Source organism: Channa argus, chromosome 12 (genome assembly GCF_033026475.1).
Source record: "Channa argus isolate prfri chromosome 12, Channa argus male v1.0, whole genome shotgun sequence".
Classification (NCBI taxonomy): domain Eukaryota; kingdom Metazoa; phylum Chordata; class Actinopteri; order Anabantiformes; family Channidae; genus Channa; species Channa argus.
Genome location: NC_090208.1, coordinates 11,624,402 through 11,640,527, shown reverse-complemented (window position 1 = coordinate 11,640,527; position 16,126 = coordinate 11,624,402). Strand labels below are relative to the sequence as shown.

The following is a 16,126-nucleotide window of genomic DNA, read 5'->3' as shown; positions in this document are numbered from 1 at the left end:
TGATAAATCTTGCCCTTGCCCTCATTTATCAATAAGGGCTGTGGTATTACTGCAAGAGCTGCTGCCAAGAATGTGAGAGCACAAGGTTAGATTCAGAGCAGAATTGTAAATCTAATAAGTAGTGATCCCATCACATTCAAAGATCATGAATACAGTTGAGGGAAACTCAGTGTTCCTCATGCATCACAGGAGAAAGCGAACAGGCCACTGGCTAAAGGAGAAATAGGGAGAAGTGAAGTTTATCCACCAAAATATTCAGTGTTTGGATGTGTTGGGAATGTGACAACCAAAATAGAATTCCAAACTTAAGCCGATACTCCTGATAAATAAGGATATTATACAAATAAGTGCTGTGGTAACAATCAGACATTTGTGATCTACAGTACATTGTGCCTCTAGCCACAACTATCACTCCCACAAAGCGTTCTCACAGCCAGCAGTCGAGGCCAATAGTTCACATAACAGTAATTTCATCAAGTTTTTTTTTTTTTTTTTTTTTTTTTTACATTGTTCATTGTCGCAAAACCAACACTTTCCTTTGGCCTATAAATCTACATGCGGAGGCTGTATCAAATTCTGCCCTTAGAAAATAGAGCTTGGTATAATTTGCAGGTATAAATCACCATCCCAGTTACTCTATCAGACACACGGCATGTCTGAGTGCAGGTAAGAAAACAGATCTGCTGACTGCAGGAGTCTGTCTCTCTGTCTTTTAGAGCAGTATAGTTGGATGCTGGATGTTCATGTCTGCAGGGCTAGGTTGTTCATCAGAAGGTTTGGGTTGCTGCCACAACAGAAACTTTTCTCACAACACAATTGGTCATAGTCATCAGTCTCCCCGGGCCAATACTGTTATTTTTCTGTAGCCCTACATCAGAGGAGTCTGCTCTTGACTCTGTTAATAGGCAGTATTATTCCTCCATACACTGTTGTGTAACATTATAAAGGGATGCAAATGTGACCTGATCACGCCTTGAATTAAATATGGATCATACAGGTTACCTCTCAACTAGGCTGCTCCAACAGACTGACCTTGGAGTCAAAGTTTTTCCAGCTCTCACTTTGATAAAAGTTTCCGTTGTGTCCTGAATGAGTACAGTGACCCTGTTGTACTGTACAAGATGGCAGTTTGTTTAATTTTTGGTTGGTACCTCGTGTGCGACACCATCTGCATCACTGGTGGATATTAGTCAAGTACAAGTTCTGTGTAATTGTGAGATACTCTTATTTAATTTGAGCTGTAATTATGCTTCCTTTATAATTTTATCCAACACTTTCAGTTAGATAGTTTAACAACTGTAGCTTTACTATTCTTGGATGCTTGTACCTTACTAAATACTTTAATCTTTTATTCCGCTTATTACTTTTAAAGCCACAGCATTTAAGAATTTATAATTTTCAGAATAAAATTTTTTGTAGAACATATGACCAGTTTACAAAACATATTAAACGTCAAATAATCAAAATTATCTGCTTTTTAATGAAACTATGACATTAAAAGTACAGTGTTAATATATCACTAATAATCCAATAAAGTAACTATATGCCACATACAAGGATTGTTCAGCATATCAAGTAATTCAGCTTTTTCTGTCATGCCTACAATTTTTAATGACAGACTTTTACCTCAAAAGGGATTTGTTTTTGTACAACATTGCTACTTTAATTATTTGAATACTTCCTCCATTAGTTATTGAAAAACTTGTATACTTTAAAAACTAGAGCAAGTAAAACATCACTTGTTGCTGTTTACTAATCTATGTTACAGTATATGGAGAGAATTAGTTACACCATAAATAAAAACCTATATGGTATTGACTCTACGACATATTAAAGTCTATATTTCTGCATTTAGAATTATTATTTATACAGTATATACTGAAAACACTTCTGTACTTTCACATGAGTCATATTTTGAATGCAGTATTTTTACTTATTCCTATAAAGGAGCCTATCGCAATTGAGGCACTTTATTTTTTTTTTCGTTCTTAAAACCTTTATCAAGGTACTTTATTATTTAATAATGCAGGTGTTGAATAATTCACTGACACATGTGGTCTCAGACATGCACTCATGTTCTCACAATTTACCATCTGAAAATAATTACCGAGTCAGACCCCAGACCCCCCCCCCCCCCACACACCTATTTAACATAAACGTTCCTCTAAAATAGCCACGGCCAAGTGCACATTCCTGCAATGGACTTGGGGGGTGTCGATCCAGGAGAGTTGGGAGAGTGGTACCTCGCTGAGTGACGTCACCTCCCTCCCTACACACAGACACCCACACCTCTGTGTGTGTGCGCGCAAACGCGCGTGACACGTGTCGTTCTCTCATTTTGCCGTTTTTTCTCAGCCTGGGGTTTTAGTCCGCGCTCTGGTCTCGTCAAAGAGAGAGAAAGACACAGAGGACACAGAGAGACAGAGATAAAGAGAGAGAGAGAGAGAGAGAGAAAGAGAGCGAGCGAGAGAGAGAGAGAGAGAGAGAGAGAGGCTGTGTGTCCCAGTCACAGCGCACTCTGCAAACACAACCAGTCTCGCCACGTACCATTCAATTATGATCTAACGAGCACAACACACACAGACCCACGGCAGAGAATACACTGTTGTACACGCTCCACGTGTGTGTTTTTCACCCTATCGCTCCTGAGAGCCGTACTGCGTGGATGACGGACAACTCCGAGAAATACACGAAATAAGAGCGAACAAACGGCGGGGAAGAAGAAGAAGAAGAACCCGAGGACGGACTTCTTTCTTCCACCTTTATTTGATTTCCCCGGGACTCGACTTGTCATTGCTGGATGTAAAAAACAAACAAACAAACAAACAACAAAAAAACCCAACAACAACACAGAACTATAAAGAAAAAAAACTCGTCTTTACAGAAAAGGCAGAAGAGTTTCAAACTGACCGCAAAATGGTGATAAGGTAAGAATGTTTGACGAGCCTGGGACTTTCTGAGGGGGTGACAGTGGAAATGAAGTCGCTGCCGCAGTGATTTCAGGTGTGCGTAGAGCCTGGTGAAGTTGGTCAGAATTTAACACGTATTTGTACTGGCTGCATACAAATACTTAGTGTATATGTACTCAGCGTGCTGTGTTGTGTGTTTGGGAACATGACCGCTGTAGTTATATGGCAATGATTTTCCTTACGCATAGTTTATTCTCATAAATGCGCGCAGCCTTGGATACACACAGCAGGGCTTTCCGCGCGACACAACGCCACAAAATGAGATAAAGTACCTTCATCAAGTGCTTGATTTTGATTTTGCAATATCCCCAGCATATCAACTGCCTCTGTGAATGTGCAGGTGGACTGTTTTTTGTCATGGTGTGCGCTGCGTAGAGAGCTTTGGAGAGGCGACCTCTATGTAGTAACCTATGCAGAGATCTAGGTAGTTTTCAGTAATTATCATTGTATCATTTTCTGATTATCTTAACAAGCTGCAGGCTGTTTGTTCTCGTTTGTGTTCCCGAACCGGCGGGCTCCAACTCCAAATGTGCTATTTTAAGACCACTTTAAGCTCCGCTGTCATGTAAAAACAGTTCATTAGTGCAGCCTTTCACAGTTGTGGAAGCCTTTCCACTGCGATTGTGAAGAATCTTCAAAGTGCATTCCCGCAACTCTCCAGAGATCCCTGGTTTTTATCCGTCTTATTTTTAGAACACGTTTTATTTCCGCGAGGTTTAAAGAAGACTATGCTATTCGAAGAGCTCAGGTGTTATATAAATATTAAATAAATAAATAAATAAAGTCACGCAGTCACTCTGTCAATCAGGGGAAAGTGAACCTTTATTTCCAGTAGAGCTGTGTAACACCACCTGTGCTCAGTGTGGCTGTTGGGCCACTAGGGGACTCATTTTCTCTAGCCAGTGAAGACAATGCAGCAAGAGAGGGGCTACAGGATGAAGAGGGGATTGTAGTTGCTATGCCAAGACCCCTACCCCACTTTTGCTGATAGAACAAGACAAAACTAGACTTTGGGTGTAAAATGTATTCGAAATGAGCGATTATTTTTTCAAAGATCACAGTATTACTGGTTATGAATGCATCAGCTTGATGATGCAGTGAGTGAGTCAATGTTTAGAGGGATTATAGTGTAAAAACAAACCCAAATCAAGGTAGTTTCCATGTGGCGTGTTTAAATATGTTGCCTTTGACTATATCCATTGTGATATGTTGCCAAACTTAAAGACGGGTTAAGAAGGCTAGTGAGGTGTTGGGAAAGGCCTGTGTGTGTGTGTAAGCATGACATTTAGTGTGCATGTGTGTTTGTGTAAGCAGTTCTCAGTTATTAGCCGGTAAGCGCAGAGGGAGAGCACAACCCCAGCACCTCCAGTGTCTTATATGTTTTACAGTTCCCAGCACAAACAATTAGCGCTCGTCCAATTTTGACATAGAGCAATTAACACTGTCACTACCCGTTCGATTTCCAATTTTGCTGTTGCGACAGCAGCGCTCAAAAGAGAAGACAAAATGGGTATGCACCAAGGTGGTGCTCGGTTTAAGTGCTTCCATCCAAATTGGCTGAACGGAGCAAAGTGTCTCGGTCGTGGAAGAGTGGTGCTGATGGGGCCTGTCTTCTTTCAAATGCTCATCCTTCATCGAATCCAGAATTAAAACAATAGCTTTTTCAGAAAACTGTTGACGTGAATTGCAAAAAAAGCTGTTGGATTGCACGGGAACTGAAAGTGTAACTCAGTGTGCACGCATACGCGTGCGTGTGTGTATGTATACACTCCATGGCATGCAAGCCATTACATTGAAAAATGATATAAGGTGTTAGAAAGTGCCTGTAAGGGAGTTAGGCAATTTTTTGCGTGCCTGCCAACATACCTTTTTCACCACTTCTGTGTGCCCGAAGCACCTTCTCAAGTCATGTCCTACGTTTTTGACAGTATCTTGAAGGGACAATGGGGGACTTTAAAGACCGAAAGACTGTTAGAAAGAACACATTGCTGTCTTTTAGATGTCCTTCTTGTTTGTATCTCTATTCCAATGCACATTCACCTGGCTATGTTTTATTTTTAGTTTTTTTTCAATTGCAGCTACACAAGTTGGTCAAATGTTAAACTCACACACGTAAGACATTTGGCTTTGGCACATTTAATGTAACGTCGGCATCTTGAAGAACTGCGGACGCTTTGAATATTTCATTATCCGAAAGTCCCTTTTTTGCCACAAATCCAAGCCCTCTTGCAAACAAGTGCGCCTGCACCTCACAGTCCCATTGTCTTAGCACAGCCAAGTAGCTCTGACTCACCAGTTTATTTTCAAGAGCAGAAAACAAAATCCAAAGAAAAAACTTTGTGTGTGTGCAATTGTGCCTATGCCTGTGTGTGAGCACCACTTCAGGATCTCCAAGGCCAGGGCCCCTATTACAAGTGTGGAATGAGAAATCAACACTTACATTACAAAAATGGGTACGTAAACATAGAGGGCACAATTATCAGGCGCCGTGGTGTTGGAACTGAAGGAGATGGAGTGCCAATAGCTCTGTTAGCAATCACCCCCCCTCACTGCCTGCCCTCTGTAATCCAGTGGGTGTATTCTAGCTTATTTTGTGCCAGCAATGGCCCTTAACAACTACCCACTGACTGGCAGGCCGGCTGGCTATCTGGCAGGGCGGGTTGTTGGCGGATGCAAGAGAAGTTTGACTGGTAGAGGTCATATTGGGGGGAATTAAAAAAAAAAAGGTAGTGAGGTGTGTGCCCACGTTTGATATCAGTGATGGTATGTGTTCTGCACGCTACACACAAATACATGTGCATGCGTTTTGTATATTTTGCAGTTTATTTTCCTCGTGTTAATCAACGTTTGCGTGCGCCTGTGCATCAGGGGCCTCCAGCTGACTACAAACCCACTTCACAGAGGCCGGCTTGATGTATTGTGACAAATGAGAAAGCAGTTTGATTTCGCACAACACTGAGCTGCACCCTGGCATAATGAAGTGATCATGACTTTACCCTTGGTTCACTTTGGCCCCGGTCCCGCTGTGTTTTTCCCCTCTATTCAGTCGCTTCACTCACTTATTTACTTGGCAAGCATTTCCTTCCGTAACCTCTAGTACTGCGTAACTAGCGTCAAGGGTGGGTTGCCTGATAAAAACCACCGCTACGGGGCATTGGTTTTACACATAGGGGGACGCTAGCAGTTTTTATTGATATTCAAGTTGCCACTGGGTTGGAATAATAAGAACCCTATTTTCACGCCCAGGCAAAATCACCTCTACTGTCCATCACCCTGTCAGGGCAGAAAGCTGAGGCATAAATATCATTTGGCAGTGGAGGGAACACAGGGCTATAGCTGAGCTTGTTCTTTCCTGTTCGTCCTTTTTTATATTCTTTCCCTCTGTCTGTCTCAGATGCGTCTCAACACAGTAGCACAATAAAGTCCCCTGTCTTCCTCATCACTTCATCCCGATCTGACTAGCACAAGTCTCCCTCATTGGAATGTACTGTATGTATAGTAACACACAAAGCACAGTGTCACTTCGTACATGTTTCAGCGTAGTGTTGGTACAACACAGAACGCTTCGCCTTGAGGCTCTGCCTGCAGGCTTTGCATACAGTGTGGGGGGGGAGTACCGATGTGTCAGAAACAGGGAGGATGACTTTTCCGCCGCAGCTGTCCTTTGCTTGCAGATCGGGTTTCAGGAGATATGATGGATGCCAAACGCCTGTAGCCAGTTGTGAAGACACAGAGGGGAGGGAGTATGCTGGTATGGATTTGGATCAGGGTCAGTGGCACTGGCAGAGGATTTGAATTCTGCCCTTGACCTCCATATTGGATCATCCCCCATCTCCCAACTAACAGCCTGTCACTCCTAGCATTCAGAGTTAGGACCACTTAGAAGAAATCTAAAAGACTGCAAGTGAAACATAATAATTCTAATTTCAAATATTGCAAGTATTAAAATGAAAGGGCGTGAAAAGGTAGCTTGGTGATATTTTTAAGGACTTCGTTTTGATTGTGTTGCAGCCCAAAACATTATTTCCTTTTATGCCCTTCTTATTGTCTCATTTTCTCTTATCTTCATTTTTGGAAAAAGCTCAAAGCAGAACCCACTGAAAAAAAAAAGAGGTTCATTTGAATAACTAGTGGAATGAGGAAATAAAAGCAGGGGAAAGAAATGGAAGTGGCGGGCAGCTCTGTGCATTCATGTCACACAACTTTATCAAATTATTTCACAATAGCAGCCACACAAAGTGATGGAATTTCAATTAAAGTACGACAGTTATCGAATTTGTTTCTGCTTGCAAGAGAGCTAGTGGGGGATCGCACTTCATGGGTCGGGGGGCGAGTGAGTAGACAGCAGGGAGTGTCTTGTACAGAAGACATATTTTCCACTGTATATTTTCTAACTACCCACCTCCACACTCACTCCCTATCTTCCGTCAAAAGGGAATGACTTAGCTGAAACACTTTTGTTCGGAGGCACTCTGTGGTTAGAGCCAGGGGCCGAGCAAAAATGGGATGTTATGATAAAGGTCCCTGCAACAAGAAATCAAAAATGGTGCCTTTAGTTGATAGGCTCTTTCTAAGAACAATTACACAGCTTGCTGTGCCAAATAGAAGGGTGCAAGAGATAAGTGCAAGGGAGCCGTGCTCAGCTCAGACTGGTGGCTAGCTCGTAAACTGGAAAAGCGCAACACATATAGGACCCTCAGGGACCGTAAACTGTTTCAGGGCTGAATTTGTAACACATGCAAGCTCACAAACACTCGTGCACATAAACACACGTCGAGTATGTGCAGACACCCAGGATTTGAAAGACTATAAATATGATAGACCCAAAAAATTAACCAACAACACTGTTTGTTGTTGCAGTAGCTCTGGGCAGATGTCTTAAAACAAATCTAAAATACAGTAACGTCTATCTTTTAATAAACAAAAGTGGTGAAGATTCACATTTGTTGTCCGTGTACATTTCCCAGAATTCCTGTGGAATTGGAAAAGTGCTGTGAAATACCTTCATACCAACTTCACAAATGACATATGCAATTAATAATAGATGTATTTTTCATCATTTGTAAGTGTTTCCCATATTTGGATTAAAATTCTTAGAGTAACATGCTTTAATGGGATCCAGTGCCTCCAGCTTGAGTCTGGTACCAACATGTCCACAGAGAGATGTTTAAACACACACGAGGAATATAGTAGCTAGAAAGTAAATGGATATTATATTGTGTAAATATTTGTGTTTTATTATTCCTCTTCTATCCTTACATTTGTACCCCTGCATTACTGCAAGGTTAGGAGTCAGTGTTTGAATTCGGTGTAACGCCTGCATTCTCTCTCTGCTCAATCTGCAATTATAGCTAGCTGCTTTGAAGAAGCCAGGCGGAACTAAAATGACTTTTCATGTCCAGTATAATGACTGCCATTTGGAAGCCGACATGGAGAGAGAGGGTGAGCGACAGAGCTACAGGAGAGTGAAAAGAGATAGAGGGAGGGGCAGGAGGAGGGAGAAAGGGGGACAATCACTGGATAAAAATGGCTTAAGTCACCTCTGGTTTGGACCAGACGGCCCAAACCAAGCATCTTTGGTGATTGCTCGCAGATGAACTGACCACCTTTTGGTCCTTTCACTTCCCTCGTGCTGCTCATTGAAACTTTTGCCTTCCTCTTGCTCTGTCTCCATCTTTCCAGCCTTTGGTCTCCATTCATTTGCCATCAACCGAAGCTTAGCAGCTTTAAGGCGGATTACAAGATGAATCGCAGAGCGAGAAGCTGTATATTCTCTTTAGGGTGGGCCACGGCTGCCAAAGGCCAGAGCCGAGTGCTGTCACCTGGGCTAGCGGCTGGCTATCTTTTACACTTCCCTTCCTAATGAGGCCAGACAGTTGGGGCTGAAGTTATAGTACAGACCGGATACTGTGTTGGTAATCTATTATTTAGGCTCTCATGGGGAGGCTGGTCTCAAGAATTTCATGCATGCATTTTGCAAAGCAATGGTAGCTGGGGGGGGAATACAGAGCTCTGTGTGGGAAAGAAATGAGCGAGTATTAGGCATTAATGCGAGTTGCATTTCCTTGTCCTGCTTATTTCAAACCTGCCAACACCTGAAAGGAAACGTTTTGGTATTTTGTCCTTATTTTCACGATACTAACACAGGAATGTTGCTTATACAGATGTGCTTCAGCACTGCTAGCGATGCTGACAACTTCATTTGATGCATGAGCCTTCTTTGTCTCTTTCATTCAGTGTTTCTTCCCATCTTCCCTCCTTTCCTCATTGTGATATTTTAGGGATGTCAGATGAAGGTTGTGCTCGCGTCTTCAAACAGCCAATACAGAAGAAAGGGTGCATCTTTCTCTTTCCTTTTCATGTATATTTTAGGAACTATTTCAGGGGGGTTTCAGAGCGTTGCATCACTCTGTTTTAGATAACGCTGCGCAAACTGCCCTTGTTTATATTTAGTCAAGCTAGAAAACTATGGCGCACATGATCCCACCAATGTATTTATAGAATAATACCAGTGTTTCAATTTCCTTAGGTACCACCAGCTGCTGGGCTGTTTTTAATACATGCATAACATATTTGTTTACTTTGGGAATCTACACTTTAAAGAAGCACGTTAGGTGATTATTAGTCACTAAAATCATTTAATAAGACTATAAGAAATCAGTATCCACCAACTTTTAAAGCTCCATGAACCCATTTTGGCAATTAACTATATTTGGAGCTGTGTATACGCAAATCTACAGGGAGATGAGATGGCAACAGTTAAACATAGAAAGGCAGTTTTAGCCCGAGCTATTTAGCAGACTTAAGTTACTCTTAAATGAAGTTCATGCGGAATAGCTGAAGATACCACGAATAGCTGTAGAGTTATGGAGAGCATAAATAAGCCACACATACCAAACCTCATGAAGTCACCCATTTATTCATGAGTCCATGTGTAACGTAGATCTACATCATGACAATTTAATGCTGAGATTTGCTGCACCATGAAATTGCCCATGTGGCGAAGGGAGAATCATCAAGTCGTGACAGTCAAAGTAGGGAAAGTTGGCCGTGCAACACCACACTTAAGGTTTTCTACCACTATTCCATCAATTAGCCAAACGATGAATAATTCCAATGCAACAATCCTGCACCCATACAGATTTTACAGGTACAAATACTGTAAACAATTGTCAGCCATTCATTAAATCCCCAGAACACACAGGTACAGTAAACTGGAATTTCCATGACCATTGATACAAAGCTTTTCATTTGAATTTCTCACACTGTTCAAAGGAAAGTCCATGTCAGGTGTAGGGCAGAGTAACCCTAGCTGCCACACTTAATCCCCCACCTACCCAAACCTTGTCCTTGCATGTGGGTTACCCTACAGAAACATTCCAGGAGAGTTTTAGCGTCGCTGTAACAGGACACCATCATGCTTTGTGTGTGAGATTGATGCTGAGAGAGTTTGTACATGGGAATAGGAATGCTTGGTTCGGCCCTCTCTTTTTTTCCCCTAATCTGTGAAAGTTCAACACAACTTTCTGCTTGGGTTACATGATGTAAGCCAACGAATGAGCCTTGGACTGCGTCATTGCATAGCAAAGGTTAATAAGAGGTTTCATCTAACATCCTGGGCATGTGTGAATATGTGCAAGAATGATGAGAGGCGGTGGAATAAGATGAGGGAATAGGTGGAAAAGACGCAAACAGACACATGCATATTATACTAATAAACAAATATATATATATATATATATATATATATATATATATATTAATACACACACACACACACACACAATTAGTGGGAGTAGAAGTTGCAAAAAAGGATAATTGGATGGGTCTGGGAGAGTGAAAAAGAGAGACAAGGCAACAAAACAAACAGGGAAATGCTGGATGCATAAAAGACACATTGTTCTATGGGCTTAAATACATCAAAAGAAGATATCTACAAAGTTACTTTGAGTCACATATGAATGGTTTGAAGGCAATTCAGAAGAAAAACCCCTACTGTAACCTAACCGATGTGCCCGTGGCTGAAACTGAGACGTAGACTTGCTGTAAAATGGCATACTAACTTTAAGTGTCATCCATATTAGATGGTACGCCGTAGGCCTAGACAAGGAAAAAAGTGTCAATTACGACAGGTTTTATATTTAAAGTATTATCTCGGAAAGAAAAGTACATTTACGTCAAACGAGTGTAGATGGATGGCAATTGAGCTGTTGTTGCTGGCCAACCCCTCTTTTTAATAATGCCATGGCAGATTCTCATCCCTGTGACATGTACTAGAAGAGCGTGCGTGTGTTTTACAGTACTGGAGCTCTTCGTGCCGCCTCTATAAGAAAGGTTCATTTGCTAGCCAGGAAAATGCATGACAATGCAATCCCTTCTTTTCCCCGATTTTCTGCTCCCCCTCCCATCTGCCCACTCTCTGCCGTTATTTGGAAACCGTCCCAAACGTCTATTGTGATAAGCTAAACGCAAAGCTGTGAGGAGGATGTCCTGCTCTAGCCGCTGGCCATATTGTTGTCTTGCTCCTCCACTTGGACTGCCAGCCTGCATAACACTGCACCAGGGAATTAACCTCTGCTGCTGTTTCTTTCATATTGTATACATTTTATTTATTTTTATTTTTTTGCAGCAGCAGCCAACTCCAACAGAGCCGCGAGGGTAAAAATACTGTAAATGTTGCCAAATTACTGACAGCTTCTCTCCGGGCCAGCTCCATGAATACACAGTGATTGTGATAAACAGCTTGGTCTCCCTTGCTTGTGGCTGTCTCCAGTGCAACCTTTCCCGAAATAAAAGGGCATGACATTTTTTTTAAAGACAAGTTAGTTGACATGAAAGTGGGAAGTTAAATAAAAGATAGTGTAGTTCAGTGAATGGGACATTACTACAGTCTCACCATGTGTGACCTTTCCTATTTGTTCTGACAGGCCGGGGTTCCTCTGTCAAAATGGACTGTGCCATTTGTAAGCAATTCCTCCTTTCCTGTCCCTTATTTTTTTTTCGCGTTTGCCATCTGCAGTGACTGCATGACGCCACAGCTTCTGTGTCATCACTGACAACGCGGAAAGGAGGGAGACAGAAGAGACGGTGTTAAGGAGAGCTCATTTCATACTTTAATTGTGTCTCTGACTGTCCCAGTGGACTTAATTACCCAGGCATCCCAAGAAATCTCACTTGTTTGCTCTTGGAAACGTGTAAAAAGCGTTTGTTGTTCTTTTTATGGCTCTGCAGCAGCAAAAAGTGCTTCAAAAGTCAGAATGTCTGCGTCGCACAGATTGAGGAATATTTCAAACCAGTAAAGCCGAGGATTTCTTTTGAGTTGGTGGTTTTGATGACTGTATGCTGAGCTAATGGATCAGATGGCTGCCTTGAACAGGTCCTTTACCCTCTAAGACAGGGGCAGGTAAATATAATATAACTACGACCTTGTTTTAGTGATGTTAATGGACACTAAACAGATCATCACTGATCACATGTGACTACGCAAAATTTGAATATTTCCGTTTTTCAAACTGCTCCAAAACTAATGTCATGTTTGTGAAAATGACACCCTTTCTTTTATGATTATAAAGACAAATATTAGTGACACATTCAGCTTCCGCAGGCCTTACCGGAGTGATTTTTGACTTCATTAAATCCAAGGCTAAAAATTTACAGCATCTCTGCATAAAAACACAGCAGGAGAGGTGATTATCTTTGGAAATCAGCTCACTCATTTAGAGCTGTGTGGATGCAGATGCCTCAGTTCAATGGAAGCCTATTATTCCAAACGACTCTCATTAAGCCATAGTGAAATAAGGCAAGCTGTGGAAGCAGTGAAATAAAATCTTTAGACTGGCTGTGCAGAACTCGGCAGCGGTGTGCTACGCTGTCTTCATTAAGAGCTCTGACGTCATGAGTGAGATGCAGAAAATGACTGTGTAAAAGGAAAATTGTATGCAGCTGATTTCTACCTCTCGTGCCCTATAGGAGGTTATTTAGCGTTTGTGCTCCGAGTCGAGGGATGAGACAATACAGTCTGAGCTTAATGAGTTTACAAAAATACCTTTCACTGAGGAGCATGATCTACAATAATAACCACAGCTGATCTATAATTGTAGTATTTCAATGTAGACCTGCTGATCAGAAGAGCTTTGAATAACATTCATAGGAAGCCACTTCCCTGATTACGTAATGTGCCTCGTGCTAACTTTTCAAGATCAAATACTTATACCAGACCACCATGAAAACCTCCATTCATCCCCTTGATACTTGTGACCTCCCTAAGGCAACTAAGGAGAACACATGTAGTAGAGTAGTAAGAGCATGTTTAGCATTGTTTGGGCCTTCCTTCTGTGACACAGACGAATGAGCTCATCCAGGCTGCAGACCAAGGACTAAACCAACATGAGTCAAGAAGATTCAGTGATGGCTTAAGTGTCTGTATGGTGACTTTGGACAATGCAGTTTGTTTAGGAAAGGACCAACCAAGTTATTGCCTTACCTGCAACATTGCAGTTTAGCTACTTGCTATTGCAGTAGGTAAAATATTTTGAAGCATTTTTGAAAAATTCCTTTACGACGTCAACAACAATACATTACATTGACGTGATTATTCTGGGACATTAGCAGCTTAGATGGCAGCAAACGCCGGTGCTGCAAAGCATCAACCATACAGCATCTGGGATTGTTTCTTTCCCCGGGATCCATTTCAAGTGTTTAACACCAGGGGAGCACAGTTAGAGTAGTGAGCAAGGAAGGGAGATTAGATAGAGTCTTGTCAAATGAGGGAAAATACTGATGGGTCTCATGGCTCCCCGTGGTCTCAACAACACAGCAGGTGGCCTTTCATTTGCATCTCCCATGAGACCACCTCCTCCCTCTCTCTCTTCATCGCTTATTTATTACAATGGCCGCAGGTGGAAATCAGACGACTGTCAAACCACCCTAATGTTGAACAGTATTCTACCACACACAGGAACACGCAAACAAAGCAGACACAGCGTTGTATTTGGAGTGTTTCCCCGGTTTATTACTCCTCTATGATAACCTCCATCCATAGATTCATGTGCTGTTTGGTCCAGGCCCTAAACATCAGTGGCCTGTATGAAGTGATGGAATGTACACATTAAAATTTTATCCCCTGCATCAGTACATCCAGTGCTGGTCAGGATGGCAACAATAAATTGCTGGCCATTATTTTCGATTAACCACGCTGACACCAGGGCCCATCACATTTCTTTCCATTTTTACCCACTGTCACAGCAGCACCATATTTCCAGCCCTGTTTCATTTTAGATTGTCCCAGAGCATGATAACACAGACCAGCAAACCTCGGGACACAAGTCACCAGGTGATCTTATTAATGGCAGAGCTGCGATAACAGTAGTTGTCTACACCTTCAGTTGCTATCTACATCTTCAGGCACATCTTTTCCAGAGCCTCAAGAGCAAAGGCGTCATAACGGGTGCAAAAGGGGGGACAACTTGGCAGTTTATCATTTATATGGTGGGGAAGTTTAATTCCCTGCATCCCAAACACAGACGAATTCCCTACACAGCAATTTATTTTGTGTCACACAATTTGAACTTCTGTGTACTGTCCTAAAGTAGAACCTAGTGGGTTAGAAAATACATTTGCATAATATCATAAGTATTACAAGAGGGAAGATAATTGGCAATTAAATAAAGGAGAAAATAAGTTGAATAAGCTCAACATTTACAAATCCTCTATGAGCATCGGCATTAACTAGATTGTAATTTTTCATGTAGCAGGTTCACAAAGTTGACAATAAATTAAACATATTATATCCGATGGCTTTCAGCCAACATCAGGGATGCGCAGTACGAGAGGAGGAGATGTGCCATGTGTAAGCATTAGCAGTGGCTCAGTCTGTAAATTAAGGCCCAGTGTTCCCAAAAAAGAAAAGGCTGCCGGATTTTCAGCATCATCAAAACGTAAGGTCATTATGAAAAGCGCTCGTGTGATGCACATTCACCTAATTGTCTGGGATCAGGACTATATATGATTAGGTAAAGCTGATTACAATGAGTTTAAAGGCGTGGCAAAGTAAAGTGTACTGGTTAAAGCAATCTGACTCCTAAGCTCTTGTTTTGACAGAAACAAACTACGTCTGTCCACAAAGTCGTTCTCGTAGCTCTTAATGAGTTTATTGGTAATCAATATCCCTTTCTCATCCACTGGCATCTGACAATGAGGCCATGAACCAAGTGAGACCCCTAGATGCTGGAGTTGAATGGGTCAGTGACGACTGTTAGTTGTTGGTTCGTGCTTAGACAGACAGGAATGCCCCAGTTTCACGTAGGTGAGACGAGTCTTGTTCCATTGCTGCAGCTCATTCTCCACTAACTGGGAGACAGTAAAAGGCTACTTCTTTTTTTGATGTTGTTCCCTCACATCCTTTGTTTCTTCAAAGATTCATTAGTAGTAGAACACAGGCTAACTTATTTGAGTACTGACCAGTTCTCTTTGAAAGTAGACATTCTGAAAGAGTTTGCCTGACTCTGTTTCCCTGTCAAACACTGCACAAAATGCCCATTTGCCTGTCAGTCAAAACGCCTTAGCGGAACCTCTTTTCCAGTAAGTCTGTTAGCATCCTGCTGATACAGACACTTTTTTCAAAGTGTCTTTATAGGAAGACGGGGCCTGGCCTCCCGGCGGGGGTCGTAGCAGTTGACCCTGCCCTGGCAAGTTCTCAGTCTGTTTGGGGGGATTTTTATGCAGCCCCACTCAGTTGAACAGCGGGGTGTGACCCGGGTCGAAGTGGCACTGCCAACGCTGATTCCATTGAGAAGCGAAGGCCCTGTGAGAGGAGCAGATCAAGGGCGCCGGATGTTTTTGATTCACACTGCTGAGCCACTATACATTCAGCAGTCAGATCAGTCTGTTAAAATCTGGTTTGCTTTTTTAAATGTGTGATTCAATGGCGCTGGCAGGGTGCAGCAGAGCTTTGCTATCTTTCAAAATGATATAGTCTTTCTACTATGGTGCACGTCAGACACACTGTATATGCACATAATGAGAGGTCTGTGCCTTTTTGTTATTATTTAGCCTGATACAAAGCAGAACAAAGAAGGGAGAGAATACGATAGCTGGCAAATGAAAAACAACTGGGCCATGTGCCAGACTCAAGTCAAGCATGTGAGCTCAATAAAGCA

The 16,126-nt window shown here is 42.1% G+C and overlaps 1 protein-coding gene across 33 annotated transcripts in view; it reads left to right on the top strand.

Annotated features, from left to right (window-relative positions):
- Positions 1 to 16,126, top strand: part of LOC137137115 (receptor-type tyrosine-protein phosphatase delta-like) — a 337,728-nt gene that overhangs the window by 212,430 nt on the left and 109,172 nt on the right. For 2 of the 33 annotated variants that reach the window (XM_067523032.1, XM_067523031.1), the window contains exon 1: positions 2,404 to 2,927. The exons of 28 other annotated variants lie outside the window; for them this stretch is intronic. The gene's annotated coding sequence lies outside the window, so the exon portion shown is untranslated. Of the gene's footprint in view, positions 1 to 2,403; positions 2,928 to 16,126 lie in introns of those variants that run through there. 3 more of the 33 variants (XM_067523030.1, XM_067523034.1, XM_067523035.1) reach the window with 3 other exon arrangements.